General features: G+C 40.3%; 1 protein-coding gene across 1 annotated transcript in view; it reads left to right on the top strand.

Annotated features, from left to right (window-relative positions):
• The first annotated feature begins 6,960 nt into the window (after positions 1-6,960).
• Positions 6,961-22,118, top strand: part of HIPK3 (homeodomain interacting protein kinase 3) — a 98,158-nt gene continuing 83,000 nt past the window's right edge. Inside the window, exon 1 of the mRNA XM_017825005.1 lies at positions 6,961-6,977. The gene's annotated coding sequence lies outside the window, so the exon portion shown is untranslated. The remainder of the gene's footprint in view (positions 6,978-22,118) is intronic.

Below are 22,118 nucleotides of genomic sequence, written 5' to 3'. Positions count from 1 at the left end.
CAGGACAGAAAGCTCTTGCTGCCCGGGGAGTGCCCAGGCTGGCCCACCAAATCCACCTGAGAGCCAAAGGTTGCAGGCTAACTTGGCTGAGGAGAAGAGCTCTTAGCTTTATACACCCCCATCTGTCAGTGCCACTGCCCAAATGGCGTATGGACGAAGATTGCTCCCCGAACAAAGGGGCCCGGATAAAAAGCTCTTGCTGCCTGGGGAGTGCCCAGGCTTGCCCACCAAATCCACCCCAGACCCAAAGGTTTCGTCCCCGAGCAAAGGGGCCAGGACAGAAAGCTCTTGCTGCCCACTGAGTGCCCAGGCTACAGCACACACCGCACCTGAAAGGTAAAGCTCACAGGATTTCTGTCCTGGGAAACAGGGCTGCTGTCCCCTTTGGTCAGCCCCGCCCCACCATTGCTGACTTACCGCCCCCAAATATAAATGCGGATTCCTTCCATGGATAAGGTGCCAGCCAAGAAAGCCCTGGCTGCCCACGGAGTTCTCAGGTTGCGCCACACACTGCACCTGAAAGCCAAAGCTCACAGGCTTTCTGTCCTGGGGCACAGGGCTGCTGTCCCCTTTGGTCAGCCTAGCCCCTGAGCCCCAAATGCGACACAAATGAGGATTCCTCCCAGGCAAAAGGTGCCAGCACAGAAAGCTCTGGCTGCCCACGGAGTGCTCAGGCTAGGCCACGAAGTGTATCTGAAAGCCAAAGCTCACAGGCTTTCTGTCCTGGGGCACAGGGCTGCTGTCCCCTTTGGTCAGCCTAGCCCCTGAGCCCCAAATGCGACACAAATGAGGATTCCTCCCAGGCAAAAGGTGCCAGCACAGAAAGCTCTGGCTGCCCACGGAGTGCTCAGGCTAGGCCACGAAGTGTATCTGAAAGCCAAAGCTCACAGACTTTCTGTCCTGGGGCACAGGGCTGCTCTTGTCCTTTTTGAGCCCTGCACTGCAATTGCCCGTTCTACCTCCCTAAAATTGGTATAAATGAAGATTCTTCCTAGGGAAAATGTGCCACCACAGAAAGCTCGTGCTGCCCGCAGGATACCAAAAGTGACCCACCAGCTGAACATGAGAGACACATTGGAAAGCTTTTCTTTCCCGTATTCAATTGCCCTCAGTCAGTTTTTGAAGTGCTCCACTTAAACCTTACAGTCCTAGTCCAGAAAAACACTGTTAGCCGCAGACCTACCTCATCGGCCTCCAAAGAGAGTTTGGAGAGAGGTTTGTTGTCTTTTTTCTGCTCCTTCTGTCTGGACGACCTGGTGTTCAAAGTGCCCTTCCTTATTAACATGCCACACCCCCTATTTTCCTGCTCCAATTTATATCACCCAGAAACCACCTGGACTCCATCCCCTGGTGAGCTGATTAGGCCTCACAAGGCAGTTTGAGTTTTAATGGGAAGAACCCCGTTTTGTCCCCTTGTTCCCCTTCCCCTTCTCAGTGGTAGGGGGGAAATTTCCATCTTGGGCTTCTCCTGGTCACCGGGGCCCCACGTGGCGACCGCCAGAGCCCAACAGCGCTCCCGCCAACCAACACAGAGCAACTGCAGGCTCTGCTCCTTCAGAGATCCAACATCGGGCCTTGCTGACCGAGGGTAGAATTGCGCCAAAAAGCCAAAAATACTGAAGTCTTTCCCTTTTTGAGAGGGATTTTTTTTTTGAGGGGGGGGGGTTTACAGGATTGTTTTGGTGTTCTTTTGTTGTTCTGCCAATACACATATATCTTTTGATAAAGGGCTGTTATCTTTTTTCCTTTTTCCATGCTTCCTCAGTTGAAGCCTCTTAATTTTAGATTTACAATTGCTTAGAGAGAGGAGTGTGATCTTCCTCATAACTCATCTTCCTTAGCAAAACACTTCAGTCTCATTAAACCGAGACAGTTGTTTAAGCCAACACCTGGATATTTTCTAAGGCAAGGTTACACTGGGTTTTTTCCTTAAGATTTGTGAGCAAGTGTTTACGGATGTACCATTTATAATGCACTTTCAGGGAGTGTAACATGTCCTGAATGCTTTGGCTGTATGGTCTGTGTGAAGATCAGTTCTCCAGTAGGGGCACAGTCAGTCTCTCTGTCCAGCAACCATTTGCATGGCATTCCTGCATGCCCACTGCCAGGCTGCAACAGTGTACAAGGGTCTGAAAATCAGAGAAAGGCTAACATCCATCAGCTCTGTCTGCACCGACTTTCCAGGCAGAAAAATAGAAGAAATCTAGAAAACCTCAAATTACACAGGATAGTTAAAACAAAAACAAAAACAAAAAAAAAGCCCAAAACCGAACAAAAAACCTCTCACACAAACAAAACCCCAAGCCCACAGCAACAGCAACAACAAACCCAACTGAAAAATGTTGTTTGTTTGTGTACTGGATTAAAGTGGAGTCCGAATCAATCCTTGCAGCTGGAGGGAGGGAGATGAGGTAACGTACACAAATAGCAGCACAGTGCACTGATTGAAGCGTTCTCAAATTTTTGAGGGTTTGACTTTGTAACCCGAGAATTTCTGGAGGGCTTAAAATGCGTTTAACGACTACTACCATGGCTACATCTGCTCTTGGGCTTGTCCCTGTCGGCTTGTGAGCGCTCGGTGTGCCAGCGCTGACTCAGCCGGGAGGTGGCAGACAAACACCAGACACCGCTCGGGCTCAGCTGGAAGCGCCGCGCGGGGACAAGCAGCGCGTACCTGGCAGCCGCCCAGCAGAGAAAATGGCACGGCACTAACTTAGCTCTTTTCATGTCTATTCCAGGACTTTTCCCTGCCACATTACTCTTGGACACCAGAAGTGCCTTTCTGCGAATCCTGCTGTTGAGTCACAGCTTGCAGTGATGAGTCACTTTTAAAGTATTTTAACTTTACCTTATTTTTGAAAAAGTCACATGCGGTTTGGGTTTAAGGGTATTAGTGGCTAATAAGAAAAGCAGAAAGGAGACGCGCGTGGAAGGAAAACAGAAGCATCAAAGGATGATTGGAAATGAAAGAGGGAACTTGCCAGTATTTAGCATAGCAGTCATCCAACAAATAAAAGGGAGAACAAAATTAGGTGGGGCAGAACACACTTATTTGTAATTAATGTTATGCTTTTGCATACCAGTATTCAGCCTCAGCTGTTTTCTAGTGTATGCTTACTCTGGTTGTAGAGACATAGACAAAGCCTTTTTAAAAAATATGGTGTTGATTGCAGTTATTTCTCACTTAGAGTCAGCGATACAAAATTTAGTGTTGAGATTGTTGGATATAATACTGTAGTGCTTCCAAAAAATGTTAGTAATTAGCAGCAAATAAAAATTGAGTGTCTAAGCATAATGTTGCTTGCACTCAAATGCCTTCTACTGAGCTGAGTAATCCAATCATCATAAGATGAGGGTGTAAAAGTAAGTTTATAAGACATTAGATGCTATTCATTTTCATAATATACTGGAATACATAAACACGGAACATCACAGGTTTCCACCTCAGGCTGTTTTGGGTAGGACTCTTGTTTTCTTAAATAGAAGTCGTCTACAAAGTAGGAAATTCACCCTGCTGACATAAATCCTACCTATTCAAGTGCTGTGTTTGTGCAGCCTGGAGAAACAGGAAAGGTGGAACTGGCCAACCGGTCCACCTGTAATGGGGGTGGGGAGGTTGCTATGCAACTATAGTATTTAATGTTTTGCTTGAAAGCTCAGCTCCAGGAAACAAAGGTTTACATAAGAATCAATCAATCTTTCTTTCTTCTAAGTTTGTTTCCTTCTGTTATGAAACAAAGCTTGTTCGTGTGATTCAAGTACATCGCAAGCTCTCAGAAAACTAGATACAGTGTGAAAGAAAGCAAAGTTTGGGGTTGTTTTCATCTCTTCGTTTTAGGCAAGCTTGAGTTACAAATCTTGGAAATGCCAGTTCCCTCCTGGTGCTGGAACAACAATCACCCCCTCCTCCCACATTCAGCTTGATCCACAAAATATTCCTTGCCTTAGTTCACCTTCAAAACTCATTGTGACCATCTGGTGTGTCCCATCTTCAGCTACACTTCTTTCTTTAGTGAAGCCATCGTTTCAGAGTTTATGGTAATCAAAGTTTATTTTGAAGAAATAACTAATGTTTCTGACCTCTCTGCAAATCTGTACTGGTGGTTACCTAGTCCGGGCTTAGACCTGCACGCTGCACTTGAAATCACAGCTCCCTACGAGTTTACCCCTGTGTAAATTTACCTTGACAGACTGCATGTACTTTGAATTAGAGATTGTGTTTTAATATTTATCTAGAAAGCATCTGGGTACCATGGTGATCATACCAGACAAGCAAACAGTTAAATTTATGCTTGATGTTAACTGCAATGCTGGGGTCTTTTTCCATAGGAAGCTGGCTTTCTGTTAACAGTGCTGTATTCTCTAGCAAAACCAGTGATTTCAAGTGTTCTTGCGTGCTATTTTTTAGTAAATTAATAGGGACATAAAGCTAAGGAGATGCTTTTATGTTCTCTTTATTAGCTAAGCTTGCAGTTAGCAAGTGACGGCATTTGAACCTGTCTTGATAACTCAGCTCAATCACCACATGCTACAGTAGAATTTGCTTTGTTGTATTTATGAAATAATATAACACTGCGCTTTGAAATCTCATTTAAGAGAAATGTCTCAGACTAAATAAAGGAAAAAGTACCCTTTAGGTCAACAGTCTGAAAAGTATTGCCTCTTCTAGGCAGCTCTAATTACATATTGATTGTATTTAAATCTTGCATTACAGTTCACTTCATGTTACATTCATGCATTTGTTAATTTTTTCCTTGTGTTGTTATGACAGTTTTTAAATAATAATACACCAGTGAGTGTTTCCTCTGGAACGGTCATTTCATTTTATTAGCATACATAGGGCAATGAGGCAGAAAAGGGAATGTCGTGCTTATATATTAGTTGTTCCAATTAGTAACTTTCCAAAGACTGTCTGGGGACAATTCCTGGGGGAAATTCCTCTCTGTGTATGGTACACAGTATCACTTACTGTTTGTTAGTTGTTATTGCACAGAGCAAAGCAGTTAAAGCTTCAATGGTGAGCCACAAGACAGGCCACAAAGCAGATCTTACCATATCCCTGTCCATGGCAGGGGGTTTAGAATTAGGTAATTTTTAAGGTCCATTCCAAACTATTCTATTATCGTATATTACTATAGTTTTAGTTGCATATGTGTGTGTGTCTGTGTAAAATTACACAAAATGTAATGGTCTTGCAGTGATTTAACACAAAAATGAGCGTGCTGTGGATTTTTAGTATATTTGCTTGCTCTTGGGCCAGAAATGATGTCTTTATTTCTCAGCATTCAGACTTTCTGTTGTCACTTTTCTTGCAATCATTTGGCTTGGTTTTGTTCCTTGAAGTGAAGAACTAGAGCTGCTGTGTATCGGAAGCATCTATTCCACTGTATGAAAAACAGATTTTTCAATGCAAATTTGGTTGAAAATGAATGAATCCCACAACTTTCCTTTTTATTTCTGTAATTCATAGAAATCATGAGCAGAGAAGGATGTCTGTATCCCGGCACAATTTGGAAGTGACCTGCACTCCAACATGACAGTAGGTTTGGGAACATTGTCAACCCTAATTACCTTGTAAATCCCAGTGCCCATTGCAACAACTGTAGCTTTCCCAGTTACAAACATATTGCCAGGAGATTTGAAACAATTTAGCAGTAATTGTTTTCACAGAACGGCAGAAACATGCCTTTGGGCTGTTGTTTGGATGCTGAAAGCACCAGGGCACTTTCTCACAAAGCTGAATGCTCTGTGGAAAGCTCTGGACCTGCTGTGGGTCAGACACCAAAATGTGCTTTCTGCAGTGTGTGCTCGTGTGAGAGAGAGCGCCTGTGGAATCACAGAATCGCAGTTTATGCCGAGTTGGAAGGGACCCACAAGGATCATTGAATCCAGCTCCCGGCCCTCCACAGGACCATCCCCACTGCTGTGGCAGGACAGAACCAGTGGGATCCATGAATCTCTGTCAATGCAGTCTGGCAAAGTTGTGCGAAGGCTTTTGTGGACTTCAGCTCTACAACAGCTTCTGAAAATCCCGCTGCTGTCTCCTTGCAGATATGCTGCATGCCTAGAGAGCAACAGGTCTCTAGCTCAGTAATTAGGGAGAACATTATCGACTTCTATGTGTTAACTTTGTTACTGCTAAAAAATTCCTTTCAGGAGCCTCCTGTATTCCATGATCCCAAGAAGAATAGAGAAGTCATTCCTTAATTTCCTTAGGGTGCAGTCAGGAAATAACAGCATGCTGTGGTCCTGTGCGAGCAGCCCGGCTCTTGGAATACAGAGCCAGGCTGCTCTGTTTGTCTACGTGCCGCTGAGATGGAGGGCAGGGCAGCAGCCTGGAAACCAGCAATGTGGTGGTGTTGTGGAGGGGAGCACAAGCGTTGTTGATAAGCATGCGGTAATTTACTCCGTGGTTCACACTCTGAAGGCAGCGTTAAGGGAGTAGGATAAGCGAATTGATGGCTGTGCATGTGTGATAGACCGAAGGATGGAACGTAATAGTGCTATTTGCTCATCAAAGGACGTAATTGTGTTTGGAAACTGAGAGACAGCAGGTTTGGCTGGTTGTGTTAGAGTGCTTAAAGGACTTCATGCATTGTGTGTGTTATCTAGCTCTATGTACTTTTTTCTTCCAGCGGTATCTCTGTCCTCACACTTTGCTTTTTGTTTCATCCTTTTCTGTATGACTCATCTTTATAATGTGCTTTTGCTACAATTATCTGCTGGGTTTCATGATGAATCCTATTCCTTCCTTTGCTGCTCTCCTTTTCAGGTTTGCTTTGAGAATTCATGTGTTGATAAATTAAAGACCCTTTTTTTTTCCCTTGCAGAAGCTATCTCTCTGTACTAGTTAACAGTGTTAAAGAACCACACCTAAACTATGTGCTAAATCATTATTTATCTTTTATTTTACAGATTCAAGTCTGTAAGGAAAGCACTGCTGTATGCACCAGAAAACTGAGAACACCATGAGAAATGTAAGTTAATGCCAGTAATGAAGAAATGCCATTGTTTTACGTATAGTGATAAATGATCCTCACAATCATGATAAATTTCAAAACTCTATTTACTTAGCTTTTCAAAGGCCTCAGAAGAATACTGTGGATTAAAAACTGTTAAGGCTTGTTTTATACTCTTTGTACTTAAAAGTTGGAGCAACTGTCATTAGTAATCACACAGAACCACTGAGACAACTTAGATTAAATACATTTTAAGTATCTATACAACTTCTTAAAAAGCCTGTAAGTATATCTACATGCACATATAAAACTGAGGGAACAACTGCAGTTTCTCTCCCTCAGCTGAATTTAATTTGTTCTGATTTTTGCATTTAACTAGTTAGAAAGGAGGACACACAGCTCACGATGGTAACAACATAAAGGCTTTTATAAAACCCATGTCTGGGTGAAAAGGCAATTTCAAGAAATTCTGATTATTTTTTTTCTTATAAATCGGTTTGAAATATTTCATATTATTAAAACACAGTTAAGATGGGCCTTAGGAGCTGTTTGGTTGACAGTCTCGTTTCTGTATAGTCAGGGCATTGCTTATACATTTTTCGGCTCTAGAAAATGAACTGAATTGTTACCAAATGTGGGCCATAAGCTGCACACATTTAAGGTGATACAGTGTGTTGTCTGAGAGCCATCTGACAGAGCTTTCTGGTAGCCTTGCCATCCATTTCAGTAAAACATCTGAGTGACAGAAAACAACGAATGACTGAGAAAGTCCAGTAATGTAAGAAAGAGGAATGAAAACCAACTATTTTCAGAGAAATTATTTTACCTTTTATTTTTGTGAATTCAGACAAAATATCACTCCTAATGATTATCTGAACACATAGGATTCAATTAAAATATTTTTTTTTGTATTTTAGAAAGATTTCAAATAAAAATGTTTTCCCATTGTATTCTGAGACTAAGAGGTAAGGGAATACTTTAGGCATTTATAAAATGATAAAATTCAGGGAAAGGTTTATGTTACTATTTTGTGATCAATACTTATAAATAACTATAGAATACCCTTTATAGCGTTGTCCAGGTTTTTTACTGGGGATAAAGGGGAGATCTAATTAGTTGGCCTTCTGTGTAGTTCTTTCCAAGGACTAATGCAGTTGACTTCTATTAAAAAAAGGACAAATACTGAAAAAAATGTCTAAAACAGTATTTAGAATGCAGCATCAAAATGTGTAAGAATTAAACTTGCCATAGACTAAAGCAAATACCAGGAGCTCGAGGAAGGATAGAGTAAGGAAAGTGTAATAGCTCCTCTTTGCTTTCTCTTTATGAAAGTTTGTAAATAAAAAAAATGTGAGATGCAAAGCTAAAATCTTCAGTGTCGAAGTCTGTGTCTCTGTAAGGAAGGAATTGCTCCCTTCAAATCATAGGCACTCTGGAGCCAGCACTGAAATTTATCATCAAGTCCATCTCTAAGGAGTAATAAATGCTTATAATTGGAGTGTAATTTGAAAAATACTATAAAAGTAAACAACAGCCAGACCTGGGCTTGCCATTACTGAGGAAGAAAAAGAATTTGGGTTTTCCATGTGACTATCATTTCATATTGACTGTTGGATATTTATTTCTCCTCCTTAGATTGTCTTTTTTCTTTGGATTAAATTCTGAGCCTAGAGAAGTTAATTGTAAAGCTCACAAGGGTCTTACTAGTGAACTGCTCTGAAGAATCACTTGCTGTGATTAGCTGAGTTTCAGCTGCAACGTGGGTTTATGGCATATTTGAGGTGGCCATCTTGCTCCAAGTGTGGTGCTGTTTTCTGCACATCAGCTCTGTCAGATCCTGTAGACTGTTGCATTTGTCCCCTAATTGCAAGAATAATGTCTTGTCCCTAACAATTACTGTAAAAATGTGAAGAGGTGCTGTAGTTGTTCCAGTGCAAATCGTATTTTTGACACCTATTGACCCTTCAAATCCTTTTAGCAACTGGCTATCTTTGAAAAAATCATAAAATCATTATTGAGTTGGCTCTCTGGCCTGCATCTTCTGCCTGTTTCCTGAGCAGAAAACAAAAAGGCATTAAAAAAAAAAAAAAAGGCATTCAGTCCAGGCTGGTCTGGCAGCTTTAGGTTGTTTGAGTAGGGGAAAAGTAAACAGCTTTTATAAATAAGATTCCTGTTGCAAAGAGTAAAAAGCTAAAACTAGCAGAAGACATATTAGCTTGTTTACTTGCTTACTTGCTAAACTTTCCCTACCAGCTTTTGAGAATCCTGTCACATCCAGCTCTGCTATTCATAAAGCATCTGTCCTGCTTTTTGCTGTGCTGTGTTTGCTACCAATGATGTGCTTGCAGCTCACCAATTCTCCTTCAGTATAGGCTAATTCTGTTACAAAGGCAGCATATGAAATCCAGAATGTGTTTTGGGAACTGTAAAACATCACCAGTCTCGTGGGCAACGAACTGGGATATTTTCCTTACAGGATTCAAGATCTTCCCTATTCTCTCTCAAGGCTTTTTCCCGCCCCTTTATTTAATTTTTTTGTCTTTTCTTCCTTACAGAACATTTGATTTCATAAATTACATTCAGCCAGGGTTAAAAAATTAAAAGCTAGGAGATATTTAGGAAAATACTTCAAACCCAATACCTGTACTCTGGTCGTTTCTCTGGGAGAATTTGTGCCAGTGACTGTGTCACATTGCTCTGCACAGCACCGGGATTTGCACGTGTGTCACGGGCGACACAGTCTACTTCATGTTCTCTTTGAAAATGTGAAGGTAAGAAGTAAACAGGCCCCTCCCAGACACTACTGAAGTAGCTTTAGGACTACAGACTACGTGCCATGGTCCTCATTAAGTTGTGCCCTGGTTTCCTCAAGTATTCTAATGTAGGAGTTGTTACTGAGGCAACACGAGGACTACTGTGCAACTCCCGTAAAAACAAGTCACCAGGGTGTGTCAGGCGTCCACATACACAAACACACACAGTGGCTCTGCATTAAAATTTGCCTTTTTTTAAAGTTAAGCAGCTGAGAAAAGCAATTGGGGATGGAAATAGTAATTTAAACAGAATAGGTAAAGGCTTTTTAAATATTTGGATTTTATGATACTCTTCTGTGCTTTGCTTTGGGTAGGAGGGAATAGAAATGCTGCTTGTTAGCTCACCTGAACCTGTGTGCAGCTGATTGGTGGGTGGATTTATTAAATGGAAGTTGTCTTCTCTGTCAAGCCTGATACGTAGGTTGAACAGAAGCCTTCCCAAATTGGACTGGGAAGAGCAATTTCTCTATTTTACATGGAGAACTTTCTCCATGGAGCACTAGCGTTTTGCCTATGCCATCTGCATAAAGGTGTGGAGGGACCCAATGAAAGGATACAACCATGTTGCTCTAAGTGTGGCTGTGGTAGTTGAAGTGGTCTGCTGGAGTCAGAGCTTTTACATTTGGCTGGAAATAGATGGGAAGCAGAAACCTTTTCAGTTAGCCCCAAATCAAAGAACAGACCCTAGAGACAGGCAGCAGACGCAGTTCTCTCATGTTAAGTCACAAGTTGCATATAGTTGTTTGTCTAACCTTTCTGGCTTTTTGTGTCTGTGTAGCAGATGTTAATGCACCTGAAAATAGAAAGTCTGATGGTTATATGCTCATCCCTGTTTCGTATTTTAAAGCATGTGCGTATATTTATATGTGTATGTATAAAAATATGTATACAAATATGTATGACAGGGCCCTTTCATGGTAATCCCTGACCCATTCATTTGCATCATGCACAGCTGACTCCCATTTATCTGCTCAGTTCCCTGTGTTAACATCCATGTTGTTTTTGCTGGTAGGGTGGGCAGAGACTGTAAGTGCAATTACAAGGCACTAACAGGCTTCCTGCATATGCCATCTCTTGGAAAAAAACTGTTTGCTCCTATCCTTCCTCGAAGGTGTAGGTGCTGTTCTATGGTGGCTTCCATTTTGATGTCCTCTTGAAAATCTCTGTGGAAGTACAAAAGGCAGGCAAGACTTGCGAGTTGTTGCCTGATACAGGTGAACCTCCAGATGTATATTCTGTCCACATCCTGCATTCTAGAGCATCTTTATTTCTAATAGCTAAACTTTCTGATAATGGCAGCCTCAGGCAGGTAATGAGATCTTCACATTAGTGGTGCTTGTTGGGTTGGATAATAATTTCAGAACTACTTGTTTTGGCAAGCTACTCTGTGTTGCCTAACTCTTGTTCCACAGGAGCCAGAAGCAGACCCCAGAGATAAAAGGTTCCTTTGAAACGCACCCAGGATTTTGTTGGTAGGATTTAGAGGACTTTTGGAGTAGCTTAATTTTCTGTGGTGATGGAGTATAAGGGCATCTCTGAATTTAAGACCATCTTGACAGACCTGGGAGGAAGCATATTTCAGTGAGTGCTTTGACTGGTGTAAATACCTGTTGGGAAAGGACTCCATCCCGGGCTGCTTTTCCAACTGGTACTGGGTTTCCTTGCCAGCTTAGTCAGGCAACTCATTTCAGACTGTAGGCAGATGATAAAATGGCATAGAGGCACTCTGATTGCAAAATCAAGATGAAAAAATTAAAGGAAAACAAAGGTTGAAGTGCTAGAAAGAGGAGAAATCACTCTGAAGACTCTGAACTACTGATGATATCATCAACTTAAGATTGATTAGGCTGAAAATTACCTTACTGATAATAAATGTATGCTTAAAATACTGAAACCAGAAGAATGTCAGGATACTAATGCGTGGCAGCATCTGTGTGTCTAAAAGGGTTAGGCAGAAACAAAATGTGCTCTATGCAGGAAAAAAAGGGTACAAATTAGGGTTTTATCTTCATAGGGTGTCCAAGACAAGTCTCTGCATCTACTGACTGGTTTCTGTATGGGCTGCCACATCCACTGATCTCTACACACTGGTTTTACTGTACCAGCATGAAGGGAATGGAGAAAGATTAGCTCTGAAAAACAAGTTTTAAAATAATTGCTTTAGAGCAATTTTGAAAGATTTTTTTTGTTCCCTTCAACCATGAAATGGAAGTGTCCTGCTGATGGCTCCAGCATATTTTTTAATTGAATAATTAACACGAATAATAGGCGTTCAACAGCGTTTTTGTTGATAATCACTGGATTTAGTAATCTCCCAGAAGGTGGGATGATTCAGAATCTTTTAATGCCCCAAAATAGAAGATAATTAAAACCCTACACACACAACTTGAAATAGAATTGAGTACAAATGCTGAAGAGGGAAAATTAGAAAATGAGCTTGAGAGAAAAGGATGGGGGGGAGTGTGTGAATAATAGTCCTAAATACTAAGAACAGTAAGGATACTTACGAAATTGCATTTTAAGTACTTGAAGTTTTCCTTACACTGCCACACTTTGCAAATGACCAAGACTCCTTTCAGAGAAGTCCTCTGTGTGTGCTTGTGTCTTAGCAGGGCTCTACTGGTTGCTGTGTGGTGGGTGAGCTTGGCTGGACTGTGAGCAAGGCACCCACAAATGCTGTGTGTGCTGGGGCTCAGCAGGGATTTGGGGTGGGCCCACGTGCCGTATGGAGTGGGTGTGACACTAGTCAGCTGCTGAAAATTGTGTGTGCAGTAACTATCTGGTGAACTGTGTCGTGGTGACAGGAAACTGGAAGGGTTTTTGTAGGAAGGGTTTTTTGTAGGAAGGGTTAGATCAGATAATCAATGACACGTCTTCCCAAAGGAAATCTAGTGAGCAAATACACATCCTGGGTGCACTGCATCATGCCTCTGTAAATGGGGACTGGGAATTACAGGCCCCAGAGCCACGTTAACGTGCAGAGTTGCACAGCTCAGGTTGATCTTTGGTGGGATACCTTTCCTTGCAGTAACACGGTTCTGGGTGTTCTGGATTTAGACCACTGCTTATGTTCTGTGTATCACTGCATATCACTTACAGTCACTTGTCAACAGAGGGGCTGCTGCTTGCTTTCTCACAGTAACAAAGAATTAACACAAAGCAGATCACTTTTTTCTTGCAAGTGCAAGGTGTATTATTTTAACATCAAGTTTTCCTCCTCTGGACGGGGTGGAAAAAGAAACTCCAGGTCACAAATCTGTCATTTACTTGACTAGATGATGACAGTCAGGCTGGAATGACTGGGTGTAGGATGGAACCCAAACAGAACAAGAAGTTAATAATCTTATTTCCAGCATCCATAAAACAAGGCTATTAATTAACCTTTTTAATTACTACTGTTTTTACAGAGGTCTAGGGGACACTTGAGACTTCGCTATTCACTTCAAAGAACTAGTGATCAAGTTCATATTGGCACAAGCAGGGCAGAATTTCTCTCCAGTGTGCTTCTCTGCCAAACTCTGTGTGCTAAAATAAATGAGTGTGTGTTTAAAACATTACTTGCCGGCTTTGAAAAAACAGATGCTGTACAAAGCCAACCTATATTTGCCAATTTGGAGCCTCCCTTTGGTTTGTGGCAAAAATCTGTCATGAAATCAGGAATCTCTAGAGAGGTTTTTGTCTGCTCCCATTGAAATTTTTACAAAATACTGACATGGGTGGAAGAGAGAGAGAGTACAACAGAGGGCAGGGCATTCCCAATAGTGTAACCTTAAATTGCTCTGACTCTTCCCAGGCTTCCAAGTAAAGACTGAACCTAGACCAGTTGTGAAGGCCACAGTATCTTAGTGTCACTAAACAGTTCCAGATTAGATAAGACAATGGCTTTCATGAAATAATTCTGATGCAATAAAAGGGTACTTACATTATTGCACAGTATGGCAAAGCAGCATTCATGGGAGCCCTTTTGGTCATAAATCCACATCACTGTCCCAGGATAGCTTGGCAGCCTCTCTGTGAGTCTTCCCAGGATGGAATAGCAGAACCATTTCAAGTCAGTAAAGCTGTACATTGGCAGAACTTTGAGGAAAACTTAGGCTGTGTCTTTTGGGATTGTGGTTGCCTTTAGCAAGGAGTATTGTTTTCTGTCTTGTACCAGGACTCTTCTGCAGACAATTCAATAACAAAACGAAGTAGATTTGGAACACTGCTTTCAATGAAAGGCCAAACTCTGACTGGATTTGGTGCATCAGGTGGTATTAAGAGCTACCAGGAGCATCATGTACCTTTCACACAGCAAGTAAGTAAGAAAAAATGTTTAAGTTTCTCCAGCCGTGTATGTGCACCTGGGGACAAAGGTTGCCAGAAGGGAGATGGGCAGGAGGACCAAGACACCCTTGGTATCTTGGGCATTCTTCTAGACCATTTCCCATTTAAATCTCTACAAGACATAGAAAGACAAAGCTGCAATGCCTTCTATTCAAAAGTGGCAGGTCTTAGGAGTCTCTTCTCAGTTTCAGCGCAGTTGTTTTTTGATTTTTTTTTTTTCAAATAAATCTTGCTACTCTTGAAAAATACATTAAAAGTTCAGTTAATCAAAATTTTTCGGAGCAACTGTTTTAGAAAAGAAAACAAAGAAGTGAACTTTAAAAACACGAAGACTGGGATTTAACTTGCTATTCATTATTATTTTGAGGTCTTCTGGATGTCTGGCTGACTGCTCTAGTTTCTGGGTCCATATCAGGTAGCTTATGCACATGTTCTCATACCAGCTATTGCTGAGGGTGAATGCCTTCATAAAAGCTCTACTTTCTCCCCAAAACTCCATGGAGTATTATAGTATTTTACCACTGCTTTGCCATAGGGTTTTGAGTTCAGTTTTTTTGAGCATCAATTAGCATAATATTTATTAAGCACTTAACCAAGGCCTGATTCTGCAAAATCTTAATCCCAGAAGATTATGCTGGGAATTATTAGGCAGCAATTTTTCACGTGACTATAAATTGTTCATGTAAAAACATTTTTACAATAATAAAATTACATGCCCCAGATATTTTAAGTTATTTGATATATAGTGGTTTCTGAATTAAAATAGGCTTTGTTGATAGAATAGAGGTGTTATCACTGACTGAGTTTTCCTACAATGTCTATCGTAAATTTTCTCTCCTCCTGGCTTTTCCTTCTTTCAACAGCCATAATCCTGGAGCGGATGGCTTTGAACCTGAACTTCAAATTTCAGGTTTGTGAAAACTAAGTGGTTCTGCCATTTCACTTACTCTGAATCCACTTTGGGTTGTTCCGTACTCCAAAAATTCATTCATTTTGAGCTTTGAAGTACAACTGTGATCAGAGAACACACTGTAAATGTTAACAAAACTGTGTTACCTCAACATTATGCACCCAGTTTGTAAATACAGGATAGATGGTGCCTGTATTACTTTACATAAATAAAAGACTAGTTGTTTGTTAATAATTAAAAGTTGCATTCCATATACGCAAAACTGTGGAAATAATCGTGTTGTATCTGATTTCAAAGATACTTTTAATATACTTAGGGGTACTGTTTGTCCACATGCTGATAGAATTACTGGCAATTCAAATCTGTGCTGGTGCATCAGAGTTTACTTTTCGTTGTAGTCACGAGACATTTTTTGTGGATGACAATCTTTAGTTATTGCTATCTTGAGCAGCTTGGGATTTAAGAAAATACCTTGTTTTAGCGTGCACTTAATCTGTTTTCATTTTCATAAGCCTGCATGTTGCTAGCACGGTAGCAGGCTACCTAGCAGGCTTGATTGATTGACACTGAATTACAATCTGCTGTCTGAGGTGGCTTTGTTGCTCCAATGCCTGACAACAAAAAATTTTGAATTAAGGTTGCATTAAAAGGTAATGCTATCCTCTCATCTGCATGTGCCAAACGTGGTGCTTAGTTGCTTGAGAGACAAAACTCTCCCTGTGCATCCCAAGTGTGAGCATGTCCCAGCCTGCGAGAAAGGGAAAGGGAGTCGTGCCTTGAATTGTCTCGTCTTCCAGCTCCGTTGGCAGAGAGATAGAAGTAAGGTGGCTGAAATTTTCCTCTTCTCCTGTCCTGTGATGGGAGAAAAATATAGGTTAGCCTTTAAACTTCTGTGGGAAGTAGGATACTAAGCAGCATTTTCCTGTGGTTTGTTAAACTGTCCATGATTTGAAAGGGGAGGGAGGGGAATCAGGGGAACCCTTCCTGTTACTGTTGCTGTAAACTTTGTAGTAAAGCAGCTTTTTTACTTTGGCTTTTTTTTTTTTTTAAATGAATTATTATTTTTTGCAATATGCATTAGTTCGTTCTACTAGCAAATGCTGTTAAAAATAATTAGCATATAAAAATGAGAAATACCTTATGTGTATCAGATACAATTTAAATTGCCTGGATTATCCAAAGAAAAGACTGAGTACAAGTGGTGATATGCCACTGGAGACATTACTTGCCATTAATTTTATATATCTCCTTCCACTTCCAAATATTAAAATTCAAGCTAATAAAACCAGTAATAAATTTTTTATATTGTTCAGTGTCCCTGGTTTATTTAGCATTTTTATATAAGTTATATATAAAGAAAAATCTATTTTAAATGCTTTTTGAGAACTCTTTGTCTTCCATCTGGCACGAGGAGCATTTCTGGAGGGGAGGGGAAAGAAACAGAGTACTGTCTGAGGTAAATTTGATAGTAGAAGATGGGATAAAACAAGAGGCACTTAGACTAATTTAATTAATGCCATGGTGGATTTAAGAATATGCTGTCCCCTACAAGCATAAACATAGATCAGTAGCTGAATTAAGGAAGCAGTATTAGACTGCACCTGTTGGGTTTCAAACTGAATTCAGACCTTGTTTCAGTATTGCAGTTGGGACTGGCAGTTGCTGAAGGGATTAAATTATTTAAAGCCTTCAGCTGGCTAGTGTAGGCTAGCAGTAGCTTATAAAACACTTAATCTATTTTTTTAATCTCTTCATATGTTTGCTTTACTTAGACAGTAAAACTATACATGACACACACCTGCCACATTCTGAAGCTTCTTTGCCAGATATTTTAAATTTATCAATTAGAGCAGCCTTTAAACTGTAACCATTTGGGTTTCCTTGACAATACAGTTCTTGTTTAGCTCGCACGTTTTCTTCAATGAACTCGAATTGTGGAAAAGGAACTTTATGTCTGCCTACTTCATGTTCAGTTTTATTTTAAAAAAGAGGTTCCCTTCTGAAGGCAAGTGCTGCTCTCCAAATAATTAACGTTTACTCTTACCATTTGGTTTGTCATTTAAAAAATAAACTAATTCCAAGCAGTTTGGAGCTCTGGAATTATTTTTGCAGTGCATTAGCCAGCTGCTCACAGGGTAGTAGAGTAAACCAGTTCAAAAATAGGTAATACTGTTTAGCTTGTTACGTGATAGGGCACTTGTTTCTAGAAAGCTAAGAGTAAGGAATGAACAGTAACAATATGGATTGGATGGAAAAGCAATCTGGATACTGTGCCACACAGGATTAATTAGGCAAATCCTCTTAGGTTTGATAAGCCATTGCTTAGATCTACAGTTTATTTTGTCATTGGTTGCTCCTATTAATGTCTTCTTTCTGTCAAAGTTTATTACTCTGATTTCAGTTTTGCATCATACCTTTTTTTGTGTCAAAGCGAAGTGCAGCTGAATTAACTTACAGCCTTCCAAACAATAAGAAGAGGAACGCCTGGAGTCAGTTCAAATCAATGTTGGCATCCTCTTAAGAGTCTTTTTAATAATAAATCTTTTGTATGGACTGTTTCTGTTCAGCAAATGATGTGTTACATCTTTTTAATTTGGCCTTCAATGTTAAGTTACAGGGCAAGTAGGCATATGTGTGTGCTAATAAGGATGAGTAAATGCTTATTCATGGAGATGAGATGGTTTCTGCAGCATGCTCTTCATAAAAAGCATACATTGTTGAGATTTCTGGGCAACCTTTAATTTTTTTTTCCTGCTTTATTACTTTGCAAAACCATGATTTTATTTCTGTAAAACCAGGTTTTTGTAGTACCATCAGTAGAAAACAACTTAGCTGGTTGATCTCTAGGGGTTTTATTTGATACTGTGTAGCATAATCTTGAATAATTTAAAGTACGTATGTTGAAGCCGTTTTACTAACTAGTGCTCCTTAACTCACATGCTATCTCAAACTTTTTTTAAACTGGAGAATGTGCTGTTCTTCAGAAACAAGAAAAGAAAGAGAAGAAACTATTAGAGACAAAAATTCTTCTCTCCCAAGAGGCACAGAGACTAACAAGCAGACACTTCAGGACGGCTCAGCCAGCTGGGGGTGGGGGGGAGAAATATGCAAACAGGCCTGGGAGGAATCGGGCGTTTCAGTGGGTGGTAATCAGAGTTTCATCAGCACTGGGATTTCGTACTCTTGTACAATGCTTTGTACATGTCAGGGCAAGGCTTTGTGCTTGATATGTACGTGTAGCACGAAATCTGGAAGAACAGTGACTGTTTTCATGGCTCCTTCTGCAGTGCAGTGTGGTAGTTTGAATTTATCACGAATGCTTGTTCAATAGTCACCTAAGTGTTGTTTCTTCTACGGGAAGGTATTACATCTGAAATTCTGCTTCACCTTGAATGACCTGGGAAACTTTTCATCTGTGATTCATCTCATGTGATCTCACATGAATGAGAATTGGGTTAGCCTCTGTCATGTCCCCAGACTAAACCAAAATAAACCTGAGATATAATAGAAACTTAACGCTGAGAATACAATGCCCTTCAATAGAAAATCAATTGAATATCATAATTGCTTCTAAAACCTGTAGGAGAAGACAAACCAGAATGCTAGCTGGAAGAGAAAGGTGGGGAATGCAAATGATCAAATGGTACCTTTACAGCCTACAAATTCTGAAAACAGGAGCTGGGTTGGTGTCTGTGAAGGACAACTATTCCAGTTTGCTTCTGTCTGACAACCCCTTCGGGGACCATTCCAGCAGCAGTGCAGGCTTGGAGTACAGTGTGTGCCCTGGCACACCTCAGTGCTGGAGGCTGTGATGGCAGAGGCACAAAACTGCGCTGTGGAAACCTCAGTTCCCAGAGTCAGGCAGAATTACAGCACATGAGGAGACAGGGAAGGGTCTGAACCTTTGCGTGTGTGGGAGGGAGGGCTCTGGAAATGGAAAAATAATCATGCAGCCCAGGAGAAGTGTGTTCTTAATGTAGGATAAAAAATTATTAAATGTAAACAAATTTAACAATTAAATTTCTACGGTGTTGGCTGAGCTAACTGTAAAATTTAATATCATCTCACTCAAAGAAGGCCAAATCTTGGCTGATAGTACATCTTGTTTTGTATTTCCTCACAGACCACTACAGAGCACTATAATTTCCCTTAACTGGAAAGTGAATTTACTAGAAAGCTTTGTGATGGGGAGAAGAATAACATGATTTTTCCACAGTCTCAGTTTGATTCTTTGGCTGGCTTTTCGGTCCTGCTGTGTTACTGGACCGTCAGGGGCATAAAGCGACACCACAGCTACTGCAGACACATGCAGGGGGGGTTTAGCTCATGGCATCAGGGAGAGGAAATTCTGCAGGTGACTGCAAAATCTGCCACCATATGCCTCTCTCAGTCCATGACTGGAGGGGACAGTTTGAAAAGCATTGAAAAATCTCTGGCAAAATGGTACAATTACTACCCACCAGCTTCCTGCTAGGAAGAGAAAGGAGAGCTTAAGCTCCAGGGCAGGAGTCTCTTCCTTTTCTGGCTGTCTTCTGGAGGATGGTGGGGTGCAGCTCCCCACATCACTGGTGGGTGTCATTCCCAGCCTGCTAAGAAGCATTTCACCTAATTGAGTAAAATCATGGATACATGATTGGCACTGAGCCACTGCTGGGGCAGAAACTGGTATTGAGGCCTTGTCAGTCAGCACGTCCTGCCACGGGATGGGATGTACCAGTTAGCCTCAGGAGACAAACCCATTTCAAGAGCTTTAATAATAGGAAGATGACAATCAATGGAAGAGGAAACAGATCTTTCTTTGTAATTATTTTAATTTTATTTTTTTAAACCAAACCACGCAATTTGCAATAACTGCGACATCCCCAATGCCGGGGATGGGATTATATATGTAAGGTTTTCTTAGAGAATAAAATATTTGGAGAGTTTTTATTTTGATTAACACCTAGGTCAGGTTCAGCAAGTTTTGAGGTATTTACCATTTTTTTTCTGGGAAATACTGATTAAACCTGGCTTTCTACTAGGAAAGACTGATTCAAGTAAATTGGAAGGATTCTTGAAAGTGTAGTGATTTTGTAGATATTTGTAATAAATAATGTCAACATGTTGCAATGTAATCAAACTGCTGCATTTAAATCATGTTTTTCTTCCAACGTACTTCAGCTCATTTACTTCTGTGGGCTGACTTGATGTAGAAGGTAGAAGAATCTTTCTACACACATCAAGGCAAACATTTTAGGGGATATGTTACTTCTTAACCTTATGTCTACTTACCCATTAGCATCAATTAAGCAAGAACAGCATACAGAGAAAGGCTACAGAGAGACAAAATTATTTTAAGGTGTCTGGGAAAAAAAAAATCCATGGATTTCTCATAATGATTTGTGGAAATTAATTACTTTTAAGCAGCATTACATACATTCTTGCAAAAGATTACTTTTAATGGTAAAATATATCTAGCTCAGATAAAATAATTCTCTGAGCTAATATTGATTTAGGATTAGAGTGAAAAATAGATTTCCCTTTCTCACATTAAACTAATTCCAAATTAAGATTTAAATTGAAAGGTTAGAAAGAGGTCTCAAAAATAAATCACTTTGGAAGCCTCGCCTTGTTTGTCTAATAAACATCAAGCTTTAAAAATAATGCTCTGAAAAGAAACTAAAGGAAAAGTATGATTCAGAAAGGAGCTTCACCAAAGACATTTCAATGAGTAAGTCTGATTACACATTCACTTAGTGAGGGGAACAAAGTACAAAAGGCAGGGTAAAGTCATTGTAAATAATGCAAATGCAGATGATGCTGGAAATGAGAGAGCGGAGTCTGCTGGCCCAGAAGGCATTTTTGAGGCTACTGTTGAAAGGTAGGAGACACACTCACCGAAATTAAAGGGGAAAAGGATTAATAACCAGGTTGCTGCAAAAAAAGATGCTCCATCACTGATCATAAATGAAGCCAGGAGCTGAATTTTTTTACTTAGGTATATAAAGCAAATCAGTTAAGGGACATGAGTTAACCAGCTCATTTTTAAGTACGACTTAGTGTAAAGACTACAGACAGTGATTAAATTAGTTTTAAGTGCCTTACACTAAGAAGTACACTGTTAAAGAACTAGATAACTAGGCAATTTCCTATTGTATTTTTAATTAAAGATAGTATTTTGAGCTTGGAATTGAAGCATGAGAAAGTTAATTATTGAATTAAACTAGTGCTTTTCCGTATCGTCTGCTGAGTGCAATGCTATTCTGACTTAAAAGCCTCATATAAGCATTCAAAGTAATCTTTCACACATGTAATAGATACAACCATTTAATAAAAACTGAATGAGAAGCAACTCATACCCTGCTGTGAAATAGTTATTAGTTTCTAGTATAAGACATGAATTTGCATCTGCTGAAGAAATGCATTTAAATGGTAAAGAATGGTTGATGACTGATAGTCACATTTCACGTGTTAAACCAAAAATATTTATACTACTTTTAAGTTCACAAGTAAATAGCTGTCATCATGCCAGGCTATAAAAAAGCCGGATTTCCATGTCTTTATGGTGTGTAATGATGAATGGAAACACACTAACAATCCAGGTTTGTTTGGGGTTTTTTAATACTTTTCTCAATAAATTTTGATCTCCAAGTACTTGCTCTTGAGGGGATGTGGGTGCATGTGTAAACAGTATTTGAAGAAATGGGCAAATATCTGAGTAAAATCTTGATCCTACCTATACCGCTGATATACTTTTTGAAGACTTCAGTGAGACTCATGTTATATTTATTGTGCTTTACATGATATACACCTTTTTATCTTTCAGGAGAAAAAAAAAGTCTTGGCAGTCCTACAATAATGAGTAAAACTGACACTGGCAAACCAACTTCCTTCAGAAAATAAGGACTCCTGAGGCAGGCAGGCAGCTGGTGCACTGATACGATGCTCCCTACAGTGCTGGCCAACATTGTCTCCTCTTTCCTTGTACACCCCCCCTTTTTCTGTCTGAGTCCATCTGTTGTCTCTTGTCTGATACTTAGATGGCAAGTTCCCTAAGATTTAATTTGGAAGCCATCTTTGTGTTTTATATTTTAGGCGACTCCTGACCACAAAATTCAGGTCCATAATTTG

This window comes from Lepidothrix coronata, unplaced genomic scaffold (assembly GCF_001604755.1).
Source record: "Lepidothrix coronata isolate B3197 unplaced genomic scaffold, Lepidothrix_coronata-1.0 Scaffold115, whole genome shotgun sequence".
Taxonomy (NCBI): domain Eukaryota; kingdom Metazoa; phylum Chordata; class Aves; order Passeriformes; family Pipridae; genus Lepidothrix; species Lepidothrix coronata.
This window is presented reverse-complemented; position numbering and strand designations above follow the sequence as displayed.